At 38.6% G+C, this 18,485-nt stretch overlaps 1 protein-coding gene across 1 annotated transcript in view; it reads left to right on the top strand.

The window, feature by feature from the left end:
* Positions 1-18,485, top strand: part of PLS3 (plastin 3) — a 76,275-nt gene that overhangs the window by 22,847 nt on the left and 34,943 nt on the right. The window lies entirely within an intron of this gene.

Raw genomic sequence — 18,485 nt, 5'->3', positions numbered from 1 at the left:
CAACATTCGGAAGACTTGTATTATATTGTTCCAAAAGACCAGCGCATGATATTACAAAATCAAGCATGGGTAGAAGGTCCACTTAAAGTGCAAGGTAGACCAATGGATTTTAGCGTAACAGAGTACGAAAAAGTCATTGATCTGGTATCAGATTCCAAAATGCAACAAAAATTTAAGAAACTACCACTTCTTGTAAACTCACTATACTTCAATTTAAAAAAAAAAAAGAAACTACCACTTCTTGAGTTTTCACATAGTATTATAAAGAAGAATATACATAATTATCTGAAAAGGCTCTTAAAATACTTCCTTTTTCAACATTTCTGTGGGAGGCCATGTTTTCTTCATATACTTGATCTGAAACAACATATTGCAACAGGCTGCATGCGGAAGCAGATATGAAAATTTTACTGAGTTAAACAAAAATGTAAACAATATACTCTTCTCACTTTTTTTCCCTGCAAAAAGCTTTGTTTCCATTTGGTCCAAGGCTTGGGTGAGGGCTCCAGGGTGGTTAAAAAGCTGCCTAGTGGCTGCAGAGAGGCGTCAGGCAGAAGCCCCGACTCCAGAGGGGCTCCTCAAAGGCTGCTGGGTTCCAGAGGCTCCTAGTCTTGCCAGCGAGTGAGCCTTTTCAGGAGCTACTCGCCCAGCACCGCCCGGGGACCAGCCAGCCCGCCGGCCGAGGTTAGCCGTGTGGTCGCCGTCTTCTGGATGAGTTTCACCTGCTCGCTCCGGAAGCGGCGTTCCTGGAAGTCACAGATGTGGGCCTGCGCGGTAGAACCCAGGGCACACGGGTCCCAAAGGGCCTGGCTTGGGTTATTCTCCATGAGAACAGCAGTTTCCATAGCTTCCAGGGTTTTGCCCCACTCATCACCGGATGGCTTCTGCACATCCTGGAAGAGAGGGCCTGGCCACTCTGCTGGTTTTGCGTTTTCGAAAGAGGCTGGATGCCCTTGTGCTTCGCCTCAGCAGGCTCACGGAAGATGTGACCCACACGCTCCAGAGCCATATCATCACAGGAGAAATAGAAACCCAGAGAGAGGTAGGTGTCAGGTGTCGGAGGACCTCAGGTGCCAGTTCACCAGGTGGTTGATGGTGGCTTCCACCTAGATGGAATAATTCTGACAAATCTGGGAGCTCATAGTTGATCAGCAATAAGGAGCTAAGCTCAAAAAATGGTGTTGGTTGGTCTCAGGAGCTGCAGATGTTTGGTTGATTCCCAAGGTTGCGACTGGAAAAGAGGTTGGAGGGTGATCAGAGGCTGGAAGAAGGGGTGCCCCTGGGTCTGTGGGACTGCTGGGTGAACTGCTTCTTCCCACTAGATTTTTTGAAAATATAGTTATTTTTATTTAAGAGTGTTATTTATATTAATATGCAGTGGGTTTATTGTTATTTTAAAATAAATTATCTTTAAAATTTCATAGTTGTAATTTTTTTTTTTTTTTAGATTCCACATATGAGTGATCTCATATGGTATTTTTCTTTCTCTTTCTGGCTTACTTCACTTAGAATGACATTCTCCAGGCATATCCATGTTGCTGCAAATGGCATTATGTTATTGTTTTTATGGCTGAATAGTATTCCATTGTATAAATATACCACAACTTCTTTATCCAGTCCTCTGTCAATGGACATGTAGGTTGTTTCCATGTCTTGGCTACTGTAAATAGTGCTGCTGTGAACATTGGGGTGCAGGTGTCTTTTTTAATTAGGATTCCTTCTGGATATACGCCCAGGAGTAGGACTGCTGGCCTAGTCGAAATTTCTGATAGTCATTGACAGATCTAACCCACACATCAAAAAGCGCTTTGGGGTCTTTAGGTCCTGAGGCCAGAAAGTTTAGGAACTGCCGAGTTAGTTGGGTTTTTTATTGTTTCCTGTGCTTTCCTATTTCCTTTCCTAGCCTTCTTTTTTGGAATGTCTCAGGACAGAAGGGTGTAGAGCACACGAGTTATTTCTTTGAATTATTTTATTAGCTGTGAACAGAACACAGATGTCTTTCCCCTGTTTCATTGAGATATAATTGACATACAACATTGTATTAGTTTAAGATCTACAACATGATTTAATGTATGTATATATTGTGAAGTAATTATTACAAGTCTAGTTAACATCCACCACCCCAGTTACACTTTTTTTTTCTTGCGATGATAACTTTTAAGATAACTTCTACTCTCTTAGCAATTTTGAAATACGTAATTCAGTATTGTTAACTATATATAGTCACCACAGATGTCTTTTAAGTCAGTTACTTACCCCATGTGTAGTTCAGTTGATAATTTTTGGAGGACCCACATTTAAATCCTTCAATTTTATTTCAACCTTTTGTGTTAGTTTGCATTAAGGTAACGTATATGATTTAATGTATAATAAGACATCTTATTTTAAAATGTTGATTACTTTGTTATGCAAATATAGAGCTAATATTATTGGGGAGACATCCCATGGAATATTGAAATTAAGATGTTTTTGTGGCCTGTTTTTCCCCCATATCATCACATAAACTGGGTCTACTCGATTCTTAAAAGTGAGACATTCATTCAACAGGAAGTTTGTGTACCTACTACTGTTTCTAGTATAAATTTCCTAAACTTTCCAGTATAGCCCAAAATTACAGTAGCAATATCCTGTGTGTTAATTTGGTACTTGTTTTATGTTAGCTCCCCTTGCTTCGATGCCTCGCTCAGTGTGGGTGTTGTTTGTTTATAAGTCATGAAGATACGTGAAATCCTATTTCATTAAAGGACAGTAGATTAGTGTTATTGAGGTGTGGCATGAAGCAGTGTGAGAGGCCTCCATTTTATGTGTCACACCTGGAAAGAATATACCCGGTACTGGGTGTGGTGGGGAGAGCATGACGTTTGAATGAAAGTTGGAGGAGACTTTAAATATAGGACGTCTTGGTCTTGTGTCCTAACTGCATGTCACAGTGATATGTCTATGAAACTCTCATGCAACTTCGGGTGTGCCTCTTTCCTTCCTGTCCACCCTGAGGGATGCGTGTGTCCACAGGTGCATGTGTGTGAACTTTTAACTTTATGGATTTGTTTGTAACACCTGAGAGTGAGCGAGAAGGAGCTTTTGAACTTTATGGGTACAGATTGGTTACCATTGGCTTTCGTCTGTGTTCATCATGATGAATTTGGAATGCAGTGTAAAAGCTGTTTTCATTCTGCAGCCTGCTTATAAAAATGTGAAACGTATTACCCAACCCTTGCCATCATCTTCTATTCCCAAGCCAGTTTTCATTACCCGTAGTAAAAGCAGAGATGCTACTCACACACAGTCACATACACATGTACACAAACACCAACACCCTCCAGCCCCACACACCTGCACCTACTTCACATGATGAGACATTTAGATGATTACAGGATGGGCCACAGACTAAAACTGGTTGAACTACTGACGTGGTACAGCAGTCTTTTACGAAATGTCCTGGTATTCACTAAGTAGAAGCTGTCCATTTTTAAAGGGAATATTCATTCCTAGAACTTTCACCACAATATTTTGCAATTGAAATAAATTCCATTCTGTTATGGTGAATAGACTTCAGAATCAACGACTTGGTGTTGACAGATTTCACTGTGATCAAAAATTAGCCTTGGAGTTCAGAAAGCATGAAGGCACATACATTCCAGATGACCAAGAAAGGGAAAGTCAAGGAAGCCGTTTCTAGGTAGCATGGTCACTGAAGAAGTTCAGAACACTTGGGACAGACCCATCTAAGTGTGTTGAAGTGACAAGTGTGGCTGAAGAAAAAGTGAGGCTGGGAAAACCCAACATTTCTGGTCTAACACTGATACTGTCTTCTCACCCGAGGCAATTGCCTGTGCCCCAGTTTTCTCTGGAAATGTGTGATAATACATACACGCATACCCTTTCTTCCAGTTCGCTCAGAGCCTTGAGCGCTACTTAGCACGTCACACGTCCCTGCCGGGGCACAGGCACGTAGCCCTGCGCTTGTTTCACAAACGGCGAAACCGAGACTCAGGAGAGTTGAAGAGGTTTCACATAGTGAGTCAGCAATGAAGACAGATGGAAAAACACGTCCTTTGGCTCCTGCCAGTCTATTCCTTCGGTACCGGATTGTGCTGCCTTTTGATATTTCATGCAATTTTTGCCACTGATGAAATAAATAGAGGTGCTTCCATTAAGGAGACAGAATGTAATCCGGTGTCTGCTAAGGGTGGTTGGTGATGGGGACAGGAGAACGCTCTGCCCCCTGACATGGGCTCTCCCGATCCTTCTTAAAAGTGACTGCAGTGTGAGTTGCCTCCTTATTCTGGGAATTCAGTATGTTATCATAAAACGCTCCCCTTTATATTATTTATAGAGCACTGGAGGATCTATTATCTCACTTTCATTCTTATTAGGTAGATGGAGCAGATGCTCTTCTGCATGTTACATCCCAGACAGATTATGACCTTGCTGGAGCCAGACCCTCTTATGAACGTATCTCATTTAATCATCATGGCAACCCTGTGAAGTATGTGGAATTAGCTCCACTTTTATAGATATGAACCTAGGACTCAGAGAAGCTAAGTGATTGGTTCAAACTCACACAGTCTGTCAGACTCCTAAGGCCCTGATGCCCCGACTGCGCTCCATTTCCTTTCAAATGATTGACTTCCCCTCTGTCGGTCTGTATTTGAAGTGGTCTCTTGAGCCTCACGTGGTATATTCATAGGGATTTTCTGTTCTCTCCCATAAAGGGTACTCACAACTAACCAGTTGCTTAATTTAGCAATTAACTAATTAGAATTGCTAAGCCAGTTAAAAAACAAGTCTTAAGAAGAATATAGCAATTACCACATATCTAATGCTTGCCACATGCCGGGCTATGATCTACAATTTGAACACTAAATCTAAATTTAAATCATTTAAGCATCACAACAATGTGCAAAATAGTTATTATTATGTGAAGTAGTTATTATTATTCCTGGATGAGATAACAGAGGCACAAGAACTTAAGCAGTTTTCCCAGGGACAAGCTAGAAAATTAGGGAGACAGGATTTGAACCCAGTCTGGCTTCAGAGCACTGAACTACTCAGCAGTATTGCCTCTCAGTAGAAAATTCAGTTCAGCAAGTAGTGGCTTAGTTCCTATGTGCTAAGCTGCTAGAAAATGTATTTCCTACACTTAATAGTTTACATTTTTAACAGAAAACAAGATGTAGATATTCGCAGTAAATGCTCCAGCACCTAGTATATGGGGTGTGAGTGTCATACAGACATGAAGAAGTATAGATTGAAATGAATAATAGAACTTAAGTGGTCTGAGACGTTAATTTGCCTTTCTGAGTAATGTACTTTCCTCGGGACGAGTGACTTGGCCTCTGGAGAAAATCTGGTTCCATGTGTTCTAAAATAAGCAGGTTACTTGGCTAATGTTCAAATTTTAAATAGGTATGTGGGTTGTAGCAATTTGACTTGAACCAACTTTAAATTCCCTTGTGTTCTTGCATGATTTCGGTGGAGCCGGAATGAAAAAATTCACTTTTCTCTAAATATTGTGAAGTTAGAATTTATTAATACTTGGCAAAATACTGTGAGGCAGACAGGAAGGGGATTCGTAAGCACTGTATCACTCTACTGTCAGGCTGTTCTTTCTCTAGCAGGAAGTGTTATGACTTGCTCTCTAAAGTTGAAATCGTAAGAAGAATGTTGGGTTTCCAGATTGGCGTTCTGGGCGTGGGAGGTTCCTTCTTTTAGTGCTGGGAGAAAGGAACAGGTTTGCTCTCGTCCCAGAAGGGTAGTGATTTTAATGTTATTTTGTTAGGTTCTAACTTTTAGATTACGGAATATTCAAGCAGAAATTTACTTTAAAAATCTCGAAATCCTTATTGTGTGTTTGGGTAGTTAAACATTTGGAGACAGTCTAAATCTTACGTGTTCAAGACAAATTTTTGAAGTTTAGAATCTAACCTGTTCTCTCGATACTCTGCTTTTATTTTGGGAATATTTTAGGGACTTTGTACTTTATGAAAATGGGTTTTGAAATCCTCATTATATAGCTGTATCCAATTAGATGCTCAAAGGTTTAAATGACAGAAACTAGTACTTTATATTTGGGGTGGGGTGGGATTTCAAATGCCTTTGATCCCTATTAAATGATTTTTCCAAATTCTGGGAAATAGAAGTTGAAGGTAGCTCTCATGACAGAATATGACAAACAGATTGATATTCTACTCTTACAAAATAACGTATGACAAACAGTTGTCCTAGTGTTCATTTCTTTTTTCCAAAATACATGAAAATCATTCATGATGAGATTTTGGGGATGTTAGTATAGGATGGTAGTGATAGTGATTTCCCATGCTCACGAACTCACCAGGGTTTTCCATCACGTGGTGATCATTACCAGTTTTATTTCTTCTTATTCCCACCATAGCTAGTTTTTATAAATCTCGACTCTGAGTCAAGGGTAACCTCTAAAATTACTTGTTCTTACCACACCCATACAAAGTAAAAAGTGAAGTATGAAACAAAAGAATCTAGTTTTCTCAATTAACAAGTACTGTATTTGGGAATATATAAGCAGGGTATGTAACACTGCAGGAGGCAATTTCAGTAACTCATAGAAAAGCTTTCGGCTTAGCTCAGCTTCTAAGCTGAAATTTTGTCTCCAGTGATTTCTGACTTGTACATCATAATATTTTGTTTTGAGTTAACTAGTCTGATCTTGCCTTGTGAGATTTTACATATATAAGGTTGCCCTTGGCTTCAGTGTTGATTTTAATAGGAAGGAAAATGGAAATACTCCTCAGGTTTGAAAGTTAATTTCATTAGAAGCAGATATATTTTGTCTTAAGTTATTCAGATATTTTTGGAAAGTGTCAAAATTTACTTAGGAAATATGGAAGGGATTAGACCCTTTAAAAGAAGACTGCTGTTTCAGTCCAAGGAGTTAAGACACCTTAGTTTTGTAAAGATGGGGGAAGAGTTGTCACTGTTGTTTTTTTGGGTTTGATAGAGGGTTCTTCATAACAGGAAAAGGGGCTTTGAGAATATGATGAAGATGTATGTTAAATATCTACTAAACTCTCATCTGGTAAGAATTTAAAGAATGTCTTCAATCTGACTTAATCGAATTGAATGTTTCTATTACTGGAAAAATTATTAACTTATTTTTAAATAGCCATTGCTTAAAGATCTTATCTTTTTGTATTAAGAGGAAAAGAAGAAAGGAAACTTTTACTTAAAATGGAAGTATTGGATATTCCTCCAGGAAATGACACAGGATTGGGCACCCTTGGGAGTTTAAGTGACTCATAGATATTGGTACTTGAAAAATAGATTAAATAGAGGTATTACCAGAAAATGAACTTGTTTCTTAATAGCTCCGTAGGGTGAAATCATGAGATGTCTAGGGTTTGCTGTAAAATAATTCAAGAGAGAGAGAGGAAGGGAGGGGAGGGAGTGGGGGAAAAGGAGAGAGAACAGGAAGAGAGAATCAATGAAGCAGTTGTGGGGAAATCTTGATAAATGTAGAATCTGGATGACAGGTTTATCAGTGTTTGTTGTGTTATTTTCTTACTTTTGTATCCATTGAAAATTTTCATAATCAATTTAAATATAGCTAAAGTTTGAGATAATTTCATTTATTTCTAAATAATACTTTTATCTGTAAATTGCAGGTTTGTCAAAACATGATTTGTGCATGATGTGTATTATCAGTAAAGGTGAAATGTGCACACTCGATCAGCAAAATTGTTGCAAGTAAAAACTGTTTCTGAGAAAGAAAATAAAACCAAACCTTTCTGTTTGACTTTCAGCTAAATTCAAAGGACAGGTTGCAAACATCTTGAGGAGTTTTGTAGTATCCTGAAGTATTAAACAAGAGTAGATGGTTAAAGCATGCTAACAGGCCAAGTGCCTGTGAAGAATGTGGGAACATTATTGTGTCTTGACTATTTTGTTCCCAACTTTTTCTAGAGTATGCATGTTTAAAACCACACAAGACAACTATTTAGCCTGCATTATGTTTAAGTCTGTTCATTTTCTCTACTCGCCAACATCAGAGCTTATTTATTCAACAAATATTTACAAGGGGCTTATTGTGAGCCAAGATACAAAGCCAAATAAGATATCAGCCCTGGTTTCTAGAAGCTTGCAGACTAGTGGAGGAGATAGAGAAGTAGATGGTCATCGCTCACTGCGAGGGGCTGCTGGAGTTGGGGCAAGGGAGTTACTAGTTAGGAACCAGGACCTTGCAGCTCCTTTAAAACAATACAGGCAGAACATTTGAGGTGGTTTAGTTGGTGGCGGGTATTAGAGAGGTAGGAAGAGGGCTAAGATAGCTTAGTTTAACTCTGTGTGCCACCCCCCCACCCCCGTCACCCCACGCATTACTTTGCAAATAACAGCTGTCTCTGCTCCCTGCCCTTCGGAAAACCTTCCTACCTCTCTCATGCGTCCACAGGTATTGCTGGAGCAGCATATGTGCAGGAGATAGCCGTCCGTTCTTCACATTAAATCATAAGCTAATGTTTAAGTCCCCGTAACGTTTTTGGATACATCCAAGACAAAATTGCAGTTATAGGTAGGCGGCTACTTGGGGTTGGATAAAAGGGAGAAGTACCCTTCAGTCACAGACAGAATCTTCCAAAGTTCATTGCTCAATAGATTTGGAATTTGAAACATATTTTGTCTTGGAAATAGTAGGTAAGTTTTTTGGGGTTACTTCACAAATATCCCTAAAATGGTAATGCTGTGTTACTCTAAATGCTATGTTTTAGTGTTCATAATATTTAAATCTAAACGAATTGTTGAAGCAGAGTTGCTAAATGTATCCAGATGTGCGTACTTCATTCTCTAGTCTGAAACCCTGTACAGCCTAACAGCATATATAACGGTGCCTCATGGGGAAATGCTGTCAGTTCTATTTGGGGTTATCTAGCGGTGTCCTCTGTTCAGTTTTACCAATTTGTGGCTGAAATGTCACGTAGAATTACCAGAAGATCTAGGCCTGAAAAACAACCTCGCTGAGTAAAGCATGCTGGACGTGTTGAGTATTGCTTTCATCGTAGGAGTTTGTTCTCCACATTGACCATGATGAACAATTTTTAATAACACTGAGGTGCTAGAATAATAAACAGTAAAATCCTTCATCACTTCTCTCTGCTTTCACCTTTCCTCAACCTGCAGGGCTAGGAACCTGTGAGTCAGGGCTGGGAACCTGTGACACAGGTGAGGGCATTTAGAGTTTGACTCACTTGCTTTGACTTTGAGAGCAACAAATCATTACATTGAGAAAGAGGCGTATAACTTCTTCAGTTACTACAGTTACTCGAGCCCACTACTAAAGAGTGCATTAAAGTTTTTGGAAAGGAAGCAAACAAAACTCCAAGCCCCTTGAGAAAAATCAGCTCTAAGGTTAAAAATTAATCACTAAAAAAACCTATGGTTACCACAGTGATGGCTTATGTATGAACAAAAAATTCTAGTGTTTGGTTATAGTTATACTATGTTATTAGGACTGATAGAGTGGAAATGGTTGTTTACAGTACTTAGCATGAAAGAGGCTGAAATTAAGCGATATTGAATACAGGGGAGCAGGAGGGGGTCTCATAGGAATGAATGTGCCACAAGAGAAGGGAAGCATTCGTGTCCTTGTTTTTTAAAAGCATGGCCTGTTTTATTGGCAGTAGCCATTTAACACCAATGTTTTGGAGAAACAACTTTTAGAACTCATATATACAGTCTTTACTGAACCTGTTTATTGCCAATGGTCTGTACATTTTGCACAGTTACCATTTTGGTGATTTCAGTTCAAGGATTAAGTGAATCTCTTCTCCTTTGAGTAATGAAAACGAGTCAACATTAGCTAGAAGGGTGACTATATTTTCTGGTAATCGTTCATATTTCTCAACATCATGGTCATGCTTGTTAGGAGTTTTTAAATTCTCTTCCACAAAGTAGTGTGTAGCCGCTTTGTTTTTATTTTTATGGTAGGAGTAGTTAATTACCTTCTCTCTCACATACTCTTTTCTTAGAAATGTTTACATTTGCTGCACAGCTCTGTGTCTCCGGCAGTCACTTAAGTACCCTAGGCTCTTGTTTCTTTCCTAATAAATTTTAGTGATCACTGGATATTGGGCATGCTGGGAATTTTCATTGTACTCGAAACATTGCAGTCAGTTGGAATTTTCTGAGCCATATCTCTGTACCTAGCATCCAGTATTGGATTATTATTGTGGGAGTATCCGAGAGGAAGATGAAGTGTAGACTCTGTTCTTGAGAAGCAAACAATTTTGAAAAATAATTAGACAAGTATTTGTGTGCTGTTGATGAAAGAATGGTTCTCTTTGATTGGGGAAGATTATTCTCTTTGACCAAGTTTGAGGATCCGTGTGGATGAGGCAGATGAACTGAATCAAGTAGGATGATGGGTGTCCCAGGCAGACTGTCCTGACAACCACTTGTATAACTATAGGAGGAAGTGTATAATTAAATTGCTAAATTTTGCAGCAAGGTTCTAAATCCCGTGGGAGTTGAAAAGAAAGAGCAGCAGGGGTGTGGAGTCATTGGGAAACATGGTTTGGGAGAGGGTGAGGCTTCTGTTGAACCTTGAATGGTGAGCAGAATTTGGATAAGGAGAGAAGAAGGAAGAGGAGGAAGGCATTATAAGTGTGAGGTAGATACAGAGAGAAGGAGTTCTTTTCAGGAGGGTGGGATCTAAGAGGAAGTGGGGGCAGGATAAAACAAAAGGTACTGATGTCAGAGTTAATAGGACATGTTCTGGAGGATGGTCGTGATCAAAAAGCTAATTTTCAGTGTTGTTGAAAGATTGAACTGGTTAGATGTGACTAGTAGAACACTCTAGAGGACCAGGAATAGCAAACAAAAATTAGACTAGCTGTTTAAATGTAAGAAATCATAGCTTCCCTGAAATGGGATGGATGTGATCAAAAGGGTGTGGGTTCTAGATGTGGACCATTTTGGATTCACGATATTTATTGAGAAGGCACTGTGTCCCTGCATTATACTAAGTGCTATGGGGAGTACAGAGATGAGTAAGCCCTGCTTCTACTTTAATAAGTTTATAGTCTTGTTGGGGAAATAAGTTCATTCAATAAGCCGTGGTTGAGGAAGCTATATAATATAGCGTAATATTTGAGAATACTGACTTCGGTGTCAGGCAGAGTTGGGTTTGAGACCCCGCTCTACCTCTTTCTAGGTGTGTGACTGACAAGTTAGTCAACTTCTCTACGCCTGCTTGCTTTTCTGTAAAATGGAAATAACAATGTTACATGATTCAGAGAGTTTTTCCGAGAAGTAACTTACATAATGTATATATAAAGCATTTAGCACAGTCCACATAAATAAAAAGTCCTCCATAAATGTTAGCTGCTATAATATAAACTTACAATGATATGTTATTATATTATCCTAATTATTATTATTACCTAATCTGTAGGTACTGTGATAGGGGTTGGGAATATAAGGATGAATGGGATATGGTCCCTTCCATCAAAGAGCTTTTGTATAATAGTATTAAACGCTCTCCTTGTGATGACTGTATTTTCCCATTAAAAAATTAGAACATATGGTCTTACAGTAAAACAAGATATTTAAAATTGGAGCTGTCTGAAAGGATCAGACAAAAAGCTTCAATTACTGGCCATAACAGAAGAAAACACACAGTTCTGTGAGAGTATTGGGAAGAGAGCATTTTTGTCTCGTGTGAGGACACTCTGAAGAGACTTTCTCAAAGATCTTTTTGAAATGTGGATAGGAGATGGGTGAAGGGCATTCCACTGAGAGAGCCACAGAGGAGAAGGAATGGAGATAGGCAGACACATGGCCTGTTGGGGAGTAGGGTATCTCTACAGAGTGTGATTCCAGGCTGTGCAGTGCATGTAATGGGAGGTAACATTGGAAAGACAGGCAGGTAGCAATACAGAAGAGTACAGGACTTTGGATGTTGTGCTTAAAAGTTGGGACCTGCCTTCGTAGGGAATATATCTTAGCTCTGCTCTTCGAGAAGTTAGCAGTGTAAAGATTACACTGGGAGAGACAGGACTGTAGATAAATTAGCTAAAAGGCCTTTGGAAAAGGCCAGACATGAGATGATAAATGGATATGATGGAAGAACCCAGAGGGCATAGTGATTTACTTCCATCTCCCTTGGTTTCCTGTGGCCAAAGTTCAGTCTCAAATTTGTAAACCTGGAGACTGAGGAAAGTAAAGAAGTTGAAAAGGAGACCCAACTTGACAGCAGAGATACTTGAAAAGGGGAGAAATAATATGGCAATAAGTTCAAATGTAGACGCTTATACTTTGGTGACTGGAATTTTCCTCACTGACCTTCCTTTTCCCTTGGCCGGAGAGTCAAGTCCAGATTTTGAGTGTAGCCCTTCTAAATTCAGCCCTGACCTTCTGCTCCACTTGTGTCTGTCACAAACCCTAGGCACCGTGCTCCAACCACATTGTCATTCTCCATCTCCAGAATATCATCTTCTCTTTATGTCTCTGTGCCTAGAATGCATTTACCAGTGAAATCTGTCTGAGGAATTCTACTTATGTTTTAAGGTAAAGTTCAAAAGTCACCTTCTCTGGAAAACCTTTCCTTGAAGCCCACCACTGTCACCCCACCCCTCAGTGAACATGACTATAGTAGCATGATGGCAAAATATTGTCTGTTTTTCCATCTTTCCCCCCACTGGACGGTAAGCTCGTTAAGAGGAGACTTTGAGTCCTAATTCTCTGTTATCTGCAGCATGCAACACCGTGCCTGGTACGTAGTAACCCTTCAATTAAGGCTTGAGTATAAATGAATAAGTGGGTGAATATGATAGACATTCAAGTTGAAATCTTCTGAAGTCGTTTGGAAACACAGCACTGGAGCTTGAGTAATCAGAGTTGAGAGTAGGTAAGCTTTAGCGCAGAGGGTTGCACACCCATCTGACCTGGAGATGTGTGCTTACCTACTGGGGAGGAGCCATGGTGGCGGTCTCTGTTGGTACTGGTAGGTATGTGAAGTGTGGGTGTTAAGAAGCACTGCCTGTTCTGGACAGAAGAAAGTGGCAAAGCCACAAACACAAATAATGTATTTGTCCATGTTTTGTCCACCCTCTCTTCTCCATGATACAAATTTACCAGCTTAAGTGTGTGTAGCCAGATCTCCGATTTAAGTCACCAGCCTTGCTTTCCCAGTTCTATTTACCTGGCTTACTAGTAGCTGGATAAAGTCTATGGTGAATATCCCTTGCTTTTATCTTTTAGCTGCCTTTCAATTTCAAGGAAAAAAAAATACAAAGTTCATAATCAACTCTGGATTATCCATGGTTGAGTCTCCCATTGTGCATGTCCTGCCTCCTGACCCACGTGGTTCTGAGTGACACAGATGAGTAAATAGATTAGTCAGCTGCATTCCTAACGTGAATCACCTTAGGGGATGAAAACAGGCATGCCCCCCCCCCCCAAATCTCCATCAAATACCTTTCAGAATTTGAGTAATAGTTTCAGGTAGTTAGTTGTAGGTACACCTTTCTCAGCAAAGATTTGTGTTCAGGGTTTAAGTATAGTTAAACGAGCCAGTGGAGTGGTTTCATAATTGCCGTATTGTTAGTCAAACTCTGTAATTAGGGATGACTTCATAGGCATAAGATTCCTCTCTGGGTGACGCCCTGAATTCAGACCCAGTTGTACACCATATCCTTTTATGACAAAACAAACAAACAAGGTTTTGTTTGCTTTTGTTTCATTCCCTTATTTGAAAATCTGTTTTCCTGTGTCTCAGATGTTTAGGGAGAGAGAGGGTTTGCTTTCTTCCTGCTGCTTTCCCTTTATAGAGAAGGCATGGGCGCTAGGAAACTGCATAGGAAACAGAGTTTGGGACAGATCAAAGTGCTGGCAAATGAGAGAATTCAGAAAAAGGCAGAGATCCTGGAAGCTTTTATTAGTATTTCATTTGGCTAAATTTAAATGGAGAGGGAAAGTATCTTTTTTTTTTCTTCCTTTTTTTTTTGGTATCAGCACCTTCTCTTTCTCTCTATGTAAATAAAGTTCACTTTTGTGGGAAGACAGGCTGGGGAAAGGACACATTTCAACACATTTCAACACAAGTCAGACTTTCTTTCTGCCTAGCAATCACATACTGTGAAATTGAGGTTAAACTTGTATTCAGCATGGAGTATTTAGTTTTTACCTCTTCACCTTTTATCTTTCATTGCTCTTGAAAAATAAATGTGCAAAGTAGAAGGAATGTGCCAATATTGAAAGCTGTTAGCTATTTTTTTTTTAAGGTGGCCCTGAGATAAAATTTAAAAAAAATTTTTTTTAAATAGCTCATGGCCACTTTTCAAGTTGTGTTCAGAAACTGGCCTTATGCAGGAACCAAACTGAGTCATGGGTAAAAAGTAGCTGACAGATTTTCGCTAGTCCCATCCTTCTTAAATTACTTTGACTTAAAGGCTCACACTTTTTATATATGAAGGAGCTCTGTTATATTCTGTAGTCAATAATTATAGGGCAAATGATGTAAGTTTTCATATAGTCCATTTAAAAGGTTCTTAGTAGAACTTAGGCCTTATATTTATATAACATTGATTTATTTCCTATTTTCTTCCAGTAAGGATTTGAAGCTGCTGTATAATACTTTATAGTTGAGGGCGTGCCTTCACATGCCATCTTTAATCTTCATGAGGACCCTAGGGAAGTAGGTATTATGGTTATTTTCAGATGAGGAAACTGAGATTTAGAGAGATTAAGTAAACTCGCTCATAGACACACTGCTAGGAAGTAGCAGAGCCGGGGCTCTAATTGACGTCTTCTGATTCAACATCTGTCTTCCCATCAGAACATACATCCTTGGGTGGGGAACCACAGTTTGCCGCAGGCAATAACCGCAGGGCCATGATGAAGTCAAATCCTCTGTTTTGCTTCGTAAGCCCCAGTCTGGGATGTTTTACTTGCTTTGAGAGAAAATGACCCTTAAGTACAATGAATGCCGCATGAAGAGGGATAGGGCTTTCGTAATTTTAGTCTGTAAGGTTTCTAAAAATCTGCTGTTGCTACCTACCTGGCGGTATTCCCTAAATTATTTAAATGAGATATTTTCTCCCAGGATAGTACTTAATTACTTGATTTTCTTAAAGTTACCATCAGGTACCTTTGAGTAGTCTTAAGGACAATCCTTTTTGTATCCATAATGGGGAAAAAATCTACATTAAATAGCTAATTTATATATTGTGATTTTTATCAACTGAAGTGTTACTTTGTATTTCTTAGTTTTAACTCGGGTACTTCAAGGTTGCATTTATTTATTTACTTTCAAATAATTACAAATAAATGAAATATATTTTATTTAAGTAAGGGACTCCTAAATTAAACTATTTTGTTATCCTGGACCAAACAAATGTTTGTGGAATATACACATGTTCTAATTCTTTTTATTATTCAATTGTGCCTCTTCATGTCTCCTGTAGATAGAAAAAAATCTGAGTTACAGGTGTAAAAGGGGTCACTTTAGGCTTTTATTATGATAATTAGAAATAAGAAATTAGCAAACTTCAAAGTCTTTGGGGTTTTTTTAATGATGCATTGTATTAATATATATTTTTAAGTAAGCAAGTGCCTTGAAATCATATCTATGAGATATAAGTATTTCCTAATTTTGTAGGAAGAACAGAAGTACTGCTCTCCTGGCCCGCCTGAGAAGGAATTAATCCTTCAAATCTCCAGAGTCTTTCCGCTTCTATACTTTCTATTACAGCCACTAATTCAGTTTGTGTCCAATTATAATCATCTACATCTTTGTCTTCCCCAGGTTGTAAATTCCTTGAGGGCAGGAACTAGGCATATAACAGATGCCTAAAATATAGGTAAAATTGTGGGAGGATAAAGGTATATTGTGTTGGGAGAGGGGCATAAAGAAGAAGGAAAGATTTCTACCCTGTTCAGCCCTACTGCCTGCAAAGGGGAGAAATGAGAGAAGGATTGATTCAGAACCCACTGGTCGCAGGGATTAAAGGGGAGGCGGGGCGGGGCAGGGCTATGTCTAAAGCCATCTTGGTCTAATTTTCTCTTGTAGGAGAATAAAATCGTCTTTTTTTTTTTAACTCACATCCTTTAGATTATTATTAACTCACAAATTGCCTAAACTGGAAAGGACCTTTAGAAATAAAGGAGAGGCCACATGGTTTGGATTTTCTGAGACAGTCTCACCTTCAAACTTTCTGTGCCATTGTTCTGCATGGTATAATTCGTGGAGATGGGCAATAATTCATACTGAAAACGTGGTTACTTAAAATGTACGTGAAGACAATTGGAGTAAATCCTTTATAGTATTTTTGTAATCAGAAGTGTTGGACATCATATTAGTAACATATACAGTACTTTTTAAAAGTACTATCACTAGTTGCAGCTTAATTTATGAAAAGTCACTTTTTACTCTTAATCTTTAAAATGACTGCTTCGTATCTAACTGAAGATCTTTCTTTACCTTATACATCCTGAGACTGTTCTTAAAGGTGTTTTTACCCAACTTACCTACTGAGAATTTGTCTGTCTTTAGTGACATTTTAACATCATAGGTGAGAAAAGTTTATGAACAGACAAGTTCTGCTTTATGTGTTTAAAATGTCTGTGTTTATTTGAGTTTTAAAAATATGAGTCATTATAAATGTGTGTCGCATTATGATGGAAACTTAGCTAATAGTATCATATGATCATTTTAAAATCCCAGGGATTTGAGAAAGCTGAGTTTGAATTCCAGGTCTGTGGTCCTCTGAGCCTATATTATCTAATAAGAAAAAAGAGGATAAGAATCTTTACCATATAAGGCTGTTACGAGGGTTCGGGCAAGTAATAGGAATACGAATTTATATAATGTAGGCTTGGCACACAGCTAAATGGATGAATTTATGAAAGTCCTGTTTTATTGAGTGCCTTACTACGTGCCTGGCACTGTGATAAGCTCTCAGGTGACAACTCTGGGTGAGCGAAAGACAGATGTGGCCCAGCTCTCTTGAGCTTCTCTGGACTGAGTATTGTAATGGCAAAAAGATGAGTTGGCAAGTAGTCTCTTAACTTTTAAAAAAATGTCTTTGAGGGATAAATATAAGATCTCAAGTTTGTGTATTGTATAGTTGGTGAAGTTTAACACATAGAATACTTATTTGGAAAGGCAACAGATTTAGGGCAGTGAAACTATTCTGTATGATACTATCACGGTGGCTATGTGCTATTATATATACTTGGTAAAAAAGGAATAGAGTGTCCAACACCAAGAGTGAGCCTAATGTCAGCTATGGACTTTAGGTGACAATGATAAGTTCATCGACTGTGACAAATGCACTGCTCTGGTGGGGATGTTGATATTGTAGGAGACTGTGCGAGTGTGAGGGCAGGGGGTACATGGGAACCGAATTCTCTGTACTTTCTGCTCAATTTTGCTGTGAACTATCCTAAAAAGTAAAGTCCTTAAAAAGATTAAAAGAGAGAGAAAAAAACAAAGCCAAAAATAGAAAGATTTAAAGAAAGAAAAAAAAGCCAAAAAAAAACCCAAACCCAACGCATAATCGTTTTCATTTCCTTCTGTCCAAAAATTGCTAATAGGTTTGTATGTGGGGATTTTCCATTGTGGTGCAGACCTCCCTTCTTAATTGCAGGGCTCAGTCAAGTTTTTCTGTAAAGGTCCAGATCATAAATATTGTGCACCAAGAGGCAGAATCAAGAATATTATATTAATATCAAAGATTTAAATATTATTTCCACAAATTTTTACTGAAAAAATTCAAACTATAATAATAATTAGGTATCATTGTTGGTAATACAAGTCCACTGATTAGAGGAATGGAGTTCTTTTTTTTTCTGGGGTATTTCACTTAATTGGGATTCAAACATTTGATTGCAAATGTTTATCTGCAAAAACCATACTTAGCTTGGGGGCCATACAGAAGTGAGTAGTGGGCCCAATTTGGCCTACAGGCCGTAGTTTACCAACCCCTGTCTATTGGTTAAATAGGTAAAATAGAGCCAAATCAGAAAGGTTATAAACTCACATCATATTAATAAGTTATGTGCACAAAGATGTGTTGATTAGCACACCCTTCTGTGTGTTTCTTTATCAAAGCCAAATGTAATTTGTTCTAGTTGACTCCTCCTTTAATGTGAATGATCGATAGGTATTAGTATGCTATTTAAAAATCAGTTTTTCAAAGTGAATGATTTTTCAATGGCTTAATGGGGAAAAAAATGGTAACTGCGTGAGGTGATGGCTGTGTTAACTTACCTTATTGTGGTAATCATTTCACTATGTATGTATATCAAATCATCACAGTGTACACCTGAAACTCACAAAATATTATATGCTACTTACATCTCAATAAATGGAGAAAATGGTAATAGCCAGTAAGATAGATAGATAAATGATAAATGCAAAACTCATATTTTACATGAATCTTTGGTCACTTACTTTGACTTAGTTTTGACACATATAACCAAGAATTTCTATCATCGCTGGATACCTTGCCCCT

This window comes from Camelus dromedarius, chromosome X (assembly GCF_036321535.1).
Source record: "Camelus dromedarius isolate mCamDro1 chromosome X, mCamDro1.pat, whole genome shotgun sequence".
Lineage (NCBI taxonomy): Eukaryota > Metazoa > Chordata > Mammalia > Artiodactyla > Camelidae > Camelus > Camelus dromedarius.
Note: the sequence above shows the minus strand (reverse complement) of the source record. Positions and strands in the feature narration are given on the sequence as shown.